Source organism: Lissotriton vulgaris, chromosome 2_1, assembly GCF_964263255.1.
Source record: "Lissotriton vulgaris chromosome 2_1, aLisVul1.2, whole genome shotgun sequence".
NCBI lineage: Eukaryota > Metazoa > Chordata > Amphibia > Caudata > Salamandridae > Lissotriton > Lissotriton vulgaris.
The window spans coordinates 919,047,355-919,058,781 of NC_141687.1; the positions used below are offsets into that span (position 1 = coordinate 919,047,355).

General features: G+C 49.7%; 1 long non-coding RNA gene across 1 annotated transcript; it reads right to left on the reverse strand.

The window, feature by feature from the left end:
* Positions 1 to 238: 238 nt before the first annotated feature.
* LOC147731414 (uncharacterized) lies at positions 239 to 734 on the reverse strand. The gene is made up of 4 exons (XR_015308632.1): positions 684 to 734; positions 526 to 585; positions 384 to 444; positions 239 to 291 (listed from the first exon to the last, which is right to left on the reverse strand). It is a non-coding gene; the product is annotated as an uncharacterized LOC147731414 (long non-coding RNA).
* Positions 735 to 11,427: the final 10,693 nt, after the last annotated feature.

An 11,427-nucleotide genomic window follows, 5' to 3' on the forward strand; every position in this document is an offset into this window, starting at 1 on the left:
GGTGAAGGAATATCGTGGTGGCGAGAGTGAGTCAAGGGGGGGGAAAAAGGGGGGGGGGGGAAATAATTACCACGAGCCGGGCTGGATGGGCCAGTCGTGGGTGGACACGTTTCCGATCAGTTCCGATTACTGGTGATGCCTGAAAGGATTGGTTATGGTTATTATTCGGTGTGTGACAGAAAAGGTTCCACACACGGCATATTTATAGTTAAAAAACCACCATTACCGGGTTGACGATTCAGTGGAATCGAAAGGTTAAAGCCGGCCAACAAGGGTCGAATTATTCATGACCTAGAAAGAAGGTATTATAATCCAAAGTTAAAGTTTATAGTATTTATACCGAGGTGACAACGTGGGTGCAGTGAAGGTAAAACACACATTACCGATTGAGCCTAGCGTTTTGCGTGGGCTCGGTACAGGGCTTCAGTTTATAAGGGGTGTAGTCTGTGGAAAGAAAACAATAGTTGGGATTTTGAGTGAAGGGCAATTGGCAGCGGTTGGTGATAAGTGTGGACAATTGGTTACCGTAACCGGGGGTTGGTTCCACGCAAGGCACTCAATAGAATTGGCCTCTTCCGTGCGAGCCTGAAATAAAAATATCAAGGGCGCATGTGACATCTGGCGCGAGTCTATCCGGGCTCATTCGAATACATGAGGGAGCCACGGTTCTGTCCAAAGCTTACCTTCAATTGCTCGTAGTGGGGCCGCAATGGGATCCCGTTACAGCAGCGCGATGGCCGGATGGTAAGCGTCTGCATGCAAAGACGCCTAATATGCTCCGTTGAGGCAGGAGTAGAAAGTGAAGACAGGCTACCAACTACCAACGGCGCTAGTTGCTAATTTGAGATAGCAAACGCTGAAATTCTGCGAATTTCAAGAGTTTGCGATCACAAATTGGCTTCATACATATGGCCCATTGTGAGAATTCTGTTATTCTTGGGGTCCCTTATGGGAAAACACTGCATCAAGCTGATTTATTTTTGTGAAATCCAGAACAGACTCTTATCCCGCCTGACGGGAACTTTACCCATAATTGCATTTATAGTCTCTGGGCTAATTCCAGACATCCCCAATTGTGGTTGAGCAGCTTGAGCAGCCCTTGCCCTTGCTGGGATTGCTGTTATGGTTCGCATAACAGATTGTATTAGTCATCTATACAATGTAACTATACCTCTATATAATGCATGTAGTTCTGGAGCTGTAAGGTTCTTATATCTGGATAAGGTTTGTAACCAACTTGGAGGGCCATTTTTTTCTCTCATTACTGAGAGGACGTAATCTAACATTTCTTAATGTATGTGAGAGCATGTCTAGGAACCAATTCATGTGCTCCTGATATGTCAATGAGATTTCTAAATCCTCATATGATCTATAGTTGTTTGGTACTTCTGCTTTAGTGTATGTGTGAAAATTCCCTTTGTTGGCATTTGCTGCTGGTAATGTGATTCATAAATAGAATACCTCTGTTCTATACGCTTCATGCTATGGTCAGCATAAACAGCAAAGCTGTACAAGACTGACCCCATTCACACCATCAGGATATGTTGGCTTTAATCCTGGCTAGCCCACAGTGCACCCTCTGGACCTCTAAACCTTACAAGGTACCTGAGAGCATGTGCAAACGAGCATGTTAACTCTGTTTCTGCAAGGAATTTGCAGAAACAGATCGATCTCAATCGTTAATAACACGTGCATGCTCAAAGGGAGATGCAAGAAATACTTAAATTGGCAGTTCAATCATTTATTGAAGCATTGTGATTCTTGTGTAGAATTCATGTTCTGCGATGATTGATAGAAGGAAACAAAACAGAGTAATCAGCATTACTAGAATCATAAAGGAAATGAACAATTCAACCATTATCTTGTTACATTGATTATAAGCATACATATGTAATCTTATCTATACTACTACCTAGTGCTTCTTAACCTAGTGGGCGTAGGAGGTGCAAATCTGTCAGAATACCCCAGGGTGAGTATGTTTCATCTCGGAGCTTGTTCTTGTGTAGAGCAGGCCATCACCCTTCCCAGGAATGTAAACAGGATTAAGCTTGGCTGGAATTCCAGAATGAGGCAACCTCGACAGTGACAGCGAGATGCTCCTCCGTCTCAACAAAGGAATGGTGTTGTTTATATAAAAAACTTCACCCAAGTTACCATACCTGAGCCCCAGTCAGGCCATCATTATTGATTCTACAAATGCAGGGCTGTTGCCCAGAGGACAACAACAAAAATCATAATTTGGCGCAGTGAATTTTAGCCTGATACAGACTGTTCAAGGCCCTGATAATATGCCTATGAAGAAGTGTAAATGTAAGCAAATACATTTCAGAGAAAATTATCCTGTGTGTTCATGCAAATGTGTGTCAAGAGTCAACGTTTAAGAAAGATGTCAACTTTAAAAGTAAACATGTAAAATGGTGGCATTCCTCCCGAGACTAATTTAACCACATGACACCGGTGTCTAGTGGGCTTTCTGCCCCCCCAGTAGGGGGGCAGATCAGGGATAATCATCACATCCGTCCCCCTGGGAGATGGGGGTGCAGAAATACTGTTCCATATATATATACATATATATAGGCGAACCCGCCGAAATGCATTCGCCAAGCTGGGACTACACGGAATAAAGATGTGTCTTATCTGATTCCCCTTGCGGCCTCTGTTCTTTTCTCTGGAAGGGATTTTCGTCATATTTTCTGAGCTTGCCAGCAGCTCAGTACAGACGGCCCCGCAGCACGAAAGTGAACCCGAAGCTCAACTGGCACGCTGCTGCTTGCAGCACACCTTCAAACCAGGGGACTGGTAACTTCGGTTTCCGCCATGACCGACCGGAGGATGCAGGAAGACCGAGGTATTTTACCTCAGGACGGCGATCTGTCTAGCATTTGGCAGCCACTTCTTGCATCTTATCTGAGCGCATCTGGTAGCTGCGGAGTTCAAGGGGACACAGCGAGGACCCAATTTGTTCCAGTGGTGCTGTGACCCACCCGACTCACCTGAAGCCTGCACTGCACACATTTTTGTTCACTGCTCCACGCCACCACCTCGGGATGCCATGATGGGGTATGCTGGGAAATGGAGTACACTGACTTTGTACGTGGACTCTGGCTGGTGCGCAGACCACGTTAGGAGGAGGGACACAGGTGCCGGCAATCATTCAAATCAGGAGGAGATCATTCGAAGTGGAGCTTAACAGCGTATGGCGCTGAAGAAGGCGAACCCGCCGAAATGCATTCGCCAAGCTGGGACTACACGGAATAAAGATGTGTCTTATCTGATTCCCCTTGCGGCCTCTGTACTTTTCTCTGGAAGGGATTTTCGTCATATTTTCTGAGCTTGCCAGCAGCTCAGTACAGACGGCCCCGCAGCACGAAAGTGAACCCGAAGCTCAACTGGCACGCTGCTGCTTGCAGCACACCTTCAAACCAGGGGACTGGTAACTTCGGTTTCCGCCATGACCGACCGGAGGATGCAGGAAGACCGAGGTATTTTACCTCAGGACGGCGATCTGTCTAGCATTTGACAGCCACTTCTTGCATCTTATCTGAGCGCATCTGGTAGCTGCGGAGTTCAAGGGGACACAGCGAGGACCCAATTTGTTCCAGTGGTGCTGTGACCCACCCGACTCACCTGAAGCCTGCACTGCACACATTTTTGTTCACTGCTCCACGCCACCACCTCGGGATGCCATGATGGGGTATGCTGGGAAATGGAGTACACTGACTTTGTACGTGGACTCTGGCTGGTGCGCAGACCACGTTAGGAGGAGGGACACAGGTGCCGGCAATCATTCAAATCAGGAGGAGATCATTCGAAGTGGAGCTTAACAGCGTATGGCGCTGAAGAAGGCGAACCCGCCGAAATGCATTCGCCAAGCTGGGACTACACGGAATAAAGATGTGTCTTATCTGATTCCCCTTGCGGCCTCTGTTCTTTTCTCTGGAAGGGATTTTCGTCATATTTTCTGAGCTTGCCAGCAGCTCAGTACAGACGGCCCCGCAGCACGAAAGTGAACCCGAAGCTCAACTGGCACGCTGCTGCTTGCAGCACACCTTCAAACCAGGGGACTGGTAACTTCGGTTTCCGCCATGACCGACCGGAGGATGCAGGAAGACCGAGGTATTTTACCTCAGGACGGCGATCTGTCTAGCATTTGACAGCCACTTCTTGCATCTTATCTGAGCGCATCTGGTAGCTGCGGAGTTCAAGGGGACACAGCGAGGACCCAATTTGTTCCAGTGGTGCTGTGACCCACCCGACTCACCTGAAGCCTGCACTGCACACATTTTTGTTCACTGCTCCACGCCACCACCTCGGGATGCCATGATGGGGTATGCTGGGAAATGGAGTACACTGACTTTGTACGTGGACTCTGGCTGGTGCGCAGACCACGTTAGGAGGAGGGACACAGGTGCCGGCAATCATTCAAATCAGGAGGAGATCATTCGAAGTGGAGCTTAACAGCGTATGGCGCTGAAGAAGGCGAACCCGCCGAAATGCATTCGCCAAGCTGGGACTACACGGAACAAAGATGTGTCTTATCTGATTCCCCTTGCGGCCTCTGTTCTTTTCTCTGGAAGGGATTTTCGTCATATTTTCTGAGCTTGCCAGCAGCTCAGTACAGACGGCCCCGCAGCACGAAAGTGAACCCGAAGCTCAACTGGCACGCTGCTGCTTGCAGCACACCTTCAAACCAGGGGACTGGTAACTTCGGTTTCCGCCATGACCGACCGGAGGATGCAGGAAGACCGAGGTACTTTACCTCAGGACGGCGATCTGTCTAGCATTTGACAGCCACTTCTTGCATCTTATCTGAGCGCATCTGGTAGCTGCGGAGTTCAAGGGGACACAGCGAGGACCCAATTTGTTCCAGTGGTGCTGTGACCCACCCGACTCACCTGAAGCCTGCACTGCACACATTTTTGTTCACTGCTCCACGCCACCACCTCGGGATGCCATGATGGGGTATGCTGGGAAATGGAGTACACTGACTTTGTACGTGGACTCTGGCTGGTGCGCAGACCACGTTAGGAGGAGGGACACAGGTGCCGGCAATCATTCAAATCAGGAGGAGATCATTCGAAGTGGAGCTTAACAGCGTATGGCGCTGAAGAAGGCGAACCCGCCGAAATGCATTCGCCAAGCTGGGACTACACGGAATAAAGATGTGTCTTATCTGATTCCCCTTGCGGCCTCTGTTCTTTTCTCTGGAAGGGATTTTCGTCATATTTTCTGAGCTTGCCAGCAGCTCAGTACAGACTGCCCCGCAGCACGAAAGTGAACCCGAAGCTCAACTGGCACGCTGCTGCTTGCAGCACACCTTCAAACCAGGGGACTGGTAACTTCGGTTTCCGCCATGACCGACCGGAGGATGCAGGAAGACCGAGGTATTTTACCTCAGGACGGCGATCTGTCTAGCATTTGACAGCCACTTCTTGCATCTTATCTGAGCGCATCTGGTAGCTGCGGAGTTCAAGGGGACACAGCGAGGACCCAATTTGTTCCAGTGGTGCTGTGACCCACCCGACTCACCTGAAGCCTGCACCGCACACATTTTTGTTCACTGCTCCACGCCACCACCTCGGGATGCCATGATGGGGTATGCTGGGAAATGGAGTACACTGACTTTGTACGTGGACTCTGGCTGGTGCGCAGACCACGTTAGGAGGAGGGACACAGGTGCCGGCAATCATTCAAATCAGGAGGAGATCATTCGAAGTGGAGCTTAACAGCGTATGGCGCTGAAGAAGGCGAACCCGCCGAAATGCATTCGCCAAGCTGGGACTACACGGAATAAAGATGTGTCTTATCTGATTCCCCTTGCGGCCTCTGTTCTTTTCTCTGGAAGGGATTTTCGTCATATTTTCTGAGCTTGCCAGCAGCTCAGTACAGACGGCCCCGCAGCACGAAAGTGAACCCGAAGCTCAACTGGCACGCTGCTGCTTGCAGCACACCTTCAAACCAGGGGACTGGTAACTTCGGTTTCCGCCATGACCGACCGGAGGATGCAGGAAGACCGAGGTATTTTACCTCAGGACGGCGATCTGTCTAGCATTTGACAGCCACTTCTTGCATCTTATCTGAGCGCATCTGGTAGCTGCGGAGTTCAAGGGGACACAGCGAGGACCCAATTTGTTCCAGTGGTGCTGTGACCCACCCGACTCACCTGAAGCCTGCACTGCACACATTTTTGTTCACTGCTCCACGCCACCACCTCGGGATGCCATGATGGGGTATGCTGGGAAATGGAGTACACTGACTTTGTACGTGGACTCTGGCTGGTGCGCAGACCACGTTAGGAGGAGGGACACAGGTGCCGGCAATCATTCAAATCAGGAGGAGATCATTCGAAGTGGAGCTTAACAGCGTATGGCGCTGAAGAAGGCGAACCCGCCGAAATGCATTCGCCAAGCTGGGACTACACGGAATAAAGATGTGTCTTATCTGATTCCCCTTGCGGCCTCTGTTCTTTTCTCTGGAAGGGATTTTCGTCATATTTTCTGAGCTTGCCAGCAGCTCAGTACAGACGGCCCCGCAGCACGAAAGTGAACCCGAAGCTCAACTGGCACGCTGCTGCTTGCAGCACACCTTCAAACCAGGGGACTGGTAACTTCGGTTTCCGCCATGACCGACCGGAGGATGCAGGAAGACCGAGGTATTTTACCTCAGGACGGCGATCTGTCTAGCATTTGACAGCCACTTCTTGCATCTTATCTGAGCGCATCTGGTAGCTGCGGAGTTCAAGGGGACACAGCGAGGACCCAATTTGTTCCAGTGGTGCTGTGACCCACCCGACTCACCTGAAGCCTGCACTGCACACATTTTTGTTCACTGCTCCACGCCACCACCTCGGGATGCCATGATGGGGTATGCTGGGAAATGGAGTACACTGACTTTGTACGTGGACTCTGGCTGGTGCGCAGACCACGTTAGGAGGAGGGACACAGGTGCCGGCAATCATTCAAATCAGGAGGAGATCATTCGAAGTGGAGCTTAACAGCGTATGGCGCTGAAGAAGGCGAACCCGCCGAAATGCATTCGCCAAGCTGGGACTACACGGAATAAAGATGTGTCTTATCTGATTCCCCTTGCGGCCTCTGTTCTTTTCTCTGGAAGGGATTTTCGTCATATTTTCTGAGCTTGCCAGCAGCTCAGTACAGACGGCCCCGCAGCACGAAAGTGAACCCGAAGCTCAACTGGCACGCTGCTGCTTGCAGCACACCTTCAAACCAGGGGACTGGTAACTTCGGTTTCCGCCATGACCGACCGGAGGATGCAGGAAGACCGAGGTATTTTACCTCAGGACGGCGATCTGTCTAGCATTTGACAGCCACTTCTTGCATCTTATCTGAGCGCATCTGGTAGCTGCGGAGTTCAAGGGGACACAGCGAGGACCCAATTTGTTCCAGTGGTGCTGTGACCCACCCGACTCACCTGAAGCCTGCACTGCACACATTTTTGTTCACTGCTCCACGCCACCACCTCGGGATGCCATGATGGGGTATGCTGGGAAATGGAGTACACTGACTTTGTACGTGGACTCTGGCTGGTGCGCAGACCACGTTAGGAGGAGGGACACAGGTGCCGGCAATCATTCAAATCAGGAGGAGATCATTCGAAGTGGAGCTTAACAGCGTATGGCGCTGAAGAAGGCGAACCCGCCGAAATGCATTCGCCAAGCTGGGACTACACGGAATAAAGATGTGTCTTATCTGATTCCCCTTGCGGCCTCTGTTCTTTTCTCTGGAAGGGATTTTCGTCATATTTTCTGAGCTTGCCAGCAGCTCAGTACAGACGGCCCCGCAGCACGAAAGTGAACCCGAAGCTCAACTGGCACGCTGCTGCTTGCAGCACACCTTCAAACCAGGGGACTGGTAACTTCGGTTTCCGCCATGACCGACCGGAGGATGCAGGAAGACCGAGGTATTTTACCTCAGGACGGCGATCTGTCTAGCATTTGACAGCCACTTCTTGCATCTTATCTGAGCGCATCTGGTAGCTGCGGAGTTCAAGGGGACACAGCGAGGACCCAATTTGTTCCAGTGGTGCTGTGACCCACCCGACTCACCTGAAGCCTGCACTGCACACATTTTTGTTCACTGCTCCACGCCACCACCTCGGGATGCCATGATGGGGTATGCTGGGAAATGGAGTACACTGACTTTGTACGTGGACTCTGGCTGGTGCGCAGACCACGTTAGGAGGAGGGACACAGGTGCCGGCAATCATTCAAATCAGGAGGAGATCATTCGAAGTGGAGCTTAACAGCGTGTGGCGCTGAAGAAGGCAAACCCGCCGAAATGCATTCGCCAAGCTGGGACTACACGGAATAAAGATGTGTCTTATCTGATTCCCCTTGCGGCCTCTGTTCTTTTCTCTGGAAGGGATTTTCGTCATATTTTCTGAGCTTGCCAGCAGCTCAGTACAGACGGCCCCGCAGCACGAAAGTGAACCCGAAGCTCAACTGGCACGCTGCTGCTTGCAGCACACCTTCAAACCAGGGGACTGGTAACTTCGGTTTCCGCCATGACCGACCGGAGGATGCAGGAAGACCGAGGTATTTTACCTCAGGACGGCGATCTGACTAGCATTTGACAGCCACTTCTTGCATCTTATCTGAGCGCATCTGGTAGCTGCGGAGTTCAAGGGGACACAGCGAGGACCCAATTTGTTCCAGTGGTGCTGTGACCCACCCGACTCACCTGAAGCCTGCACTGCACACATTTTTGTTCACTGCTCCACGCCACCACCTCGGGATGCCATGATGGGGTATGCTGGGAAATGGAGTACACTGACTTTGTACGTGGACTCTGGCTGGTGCGCAGACCACGTTAGGAGGAGGGACACAGGTGCCGGCAATCATTCAAATCAGGAGGAGATCATTCGAAGTGGAGCTTAACAGCGTATGGCGCTGAAGAAGGCGAACCCGCCGAAATGCATTCGCCAAGCTGGGACTACACGGAATAAAGATGTGTCTTATCTGATTCCCCTTGCAGCCTCTGTTCTTTTCTCTGGAAGGGATTTTCGTCATATTTTCTGAGCTTGCCAGCAGCTCAGTACAGACGGCCCCACAGCACGAAAGTGAACCCGAAGCTCAACTGGCACGCTGCTGCTTGCAGCACACCTTCAAACCAGGGGACTGGTAACTTCGGTTTCCGCCATGACCGACCGGAGGATGCAGGAAGACCGAGGTATTTTACCTCAGGACGGCGATCTGTCTAGCATTTGACAGCCACTTCTTGCATCTTATCTGAGCGCATCTGGTAGCTGCGGAGTTCAAGGGGACACAGCGAGGACCCAATTTGTTCCAGTGGTGCTGTGACCCACCCGACTCACCTGAAGCCTGCACTGCACACATTTTTGTTCACTGCTCCACGCCACCACCTCGGGATGCCATGATGGGGTATGCTGGGAAATGGAGTACACTGACTTTGTACGTGGACTCTGGCTGGTGTGCAGACCACGTTAGGAGGAGGGACACAGGTGCCGGCAATCATTCAAATCAGGAGGAGATCATTCGAAGTGGAGCTTAACAGTGTATGGCGCTGAAGAAGGCGAACCCGCCGAAATGCATTCGCCAAGCTGGGACTACACGGAATAAAGATGTGTCTTATCTGATTCCCCTTGCGGCCTCTGTTCTTTTCTCTGGAAGGGATTTTCGTCATATATATATATATATATATATATATTGGGGGTGGGGACATGACCATGTCTAGGTGGCAGTCCCCATCCCTATATTGTTATGAAACAAATAATCCCTTGTGTCTAGTGGGCTTCCTACCCCCCGGAGGGCAGATGAGGGGTAATCACCCCATCTGCCACCATAGAGGGGCTGGAAGACTGTCACAAATATATATATTGAGGTTGAAGACATATCTATGCACTGATCGGCAGCCCCCACCCCAATATCTTTATAAAACAATCCGTTGTGTCTAGTGGGCTTTCTGCCCTCCCAGAGTAGGCCAGAAGGGGCAGAAAGAATGAAAGTTTGGAGGGTGGGTTGGGGAGCACAAGCCCTTGTCTAGGGGACACTCCTCCTCTCCCTGGTGGCTAGTGAGTCGATTCCTGCAAGGGAATCGCTCTCCTGTGGCGATCCCCAAGCAGGGAGCTAGTGGTTAGAGGAAATTCTCCTCTTTCCAACAAAACCTCTCCCAAAACAAACAGTGCTTGGCTGTGGATATGCCGAGACATGCCCCTGAGCACTGATTCAGTGAATGAAATAATGACAGCTCGCCCTTCATGCGGATCATCATTGCAAATCAAAAAGAAAAGCCCAGGCTGCTTGGGGAGGAAGGTACAAGGAAGAGCACAAGTGCTGACATCACCATCAATAGCAAAATACAGAAAGTCACTGAGTGTGGACAGGAGAGGCAAAGGGGTAGGAAAGGGTAGGAACTAGACAGAGAAGAAAAATTAACGAAAAGTATTGAAATAAGGGTGGAGGTTGGAGAGCATTCTGAAACATTTGTAAGGAGTTGCATGTTCAGCTATGGATTACACAAGCTTGTTTTCAGTTGCTATGGATTTGAAGAAGATCATCAGAGCCACTTTGGTCCTCAAACAAAACATTCCACAGGGAGAATGGTGTGATAAGAAACAATTATGAAGGAGAATCCTATTTACGCTAACAGAGGTCTCTGAAAATGATAAACACTGTTGTAAATGTGTGTCTGGTTTCTAGCGGAAGCCAGTCAAGGCTTCAACATAGAAGTGAATTGCTTAAATGTGTTCATGTCTGAAAGAAATCTGGCAGCTTTGTAAAATGCTGCTTTGTTGTGAGATAGTGTGGGGTTGAAATCGTTCTTTAGTGTGGTTTTCCTGTAGTCAGTGTGTGAGATGATTAGTCATTGATCCACAGTGTGAAGGCATCGGTCTTTGTAGTGGCAGTTAAGTCATTAACATCCACGCATCAGAGTAGAGCCTCTTTTTGAAATCCAGGAGTGTCCAATGTTGAACTCTCAGATCAAATTCTCACCATATTGTTGTGATAACCATGATATAGATAATTCTCATTGTTGTCTGTAAATGTATCCCATGAGAATATCTCGAAAATATTGTATGGATCCAGCCCTAATAGAAGAACATAACACATCCATGGAATATACCGTTGTATAGAAGGAAAATTGTTCATGTGTCTATAACATCAGTATTCTGTTGTTTTTTCTTACAGCAGTTGCTACCACTGTTTTTTTCTGTGAAAGGGTAGGTGATCTGAAGCATGGTCAATATAAGAACACCATTTAACACTGAACAGAGGTTTTATTCTTGATTCATTATAGAATCACTTGTCTATGCTCTATCTGCCATAAATGGTTAGAGATCAATAGGTTGAGGTGGGAGCAGAGATGAAATATCCTTTTTGAAGCTGCCAACATCTTTTTTACCCCCATCTACTGGAGGCCTAATCTGCCTTATTTCCCACCAAGGCTC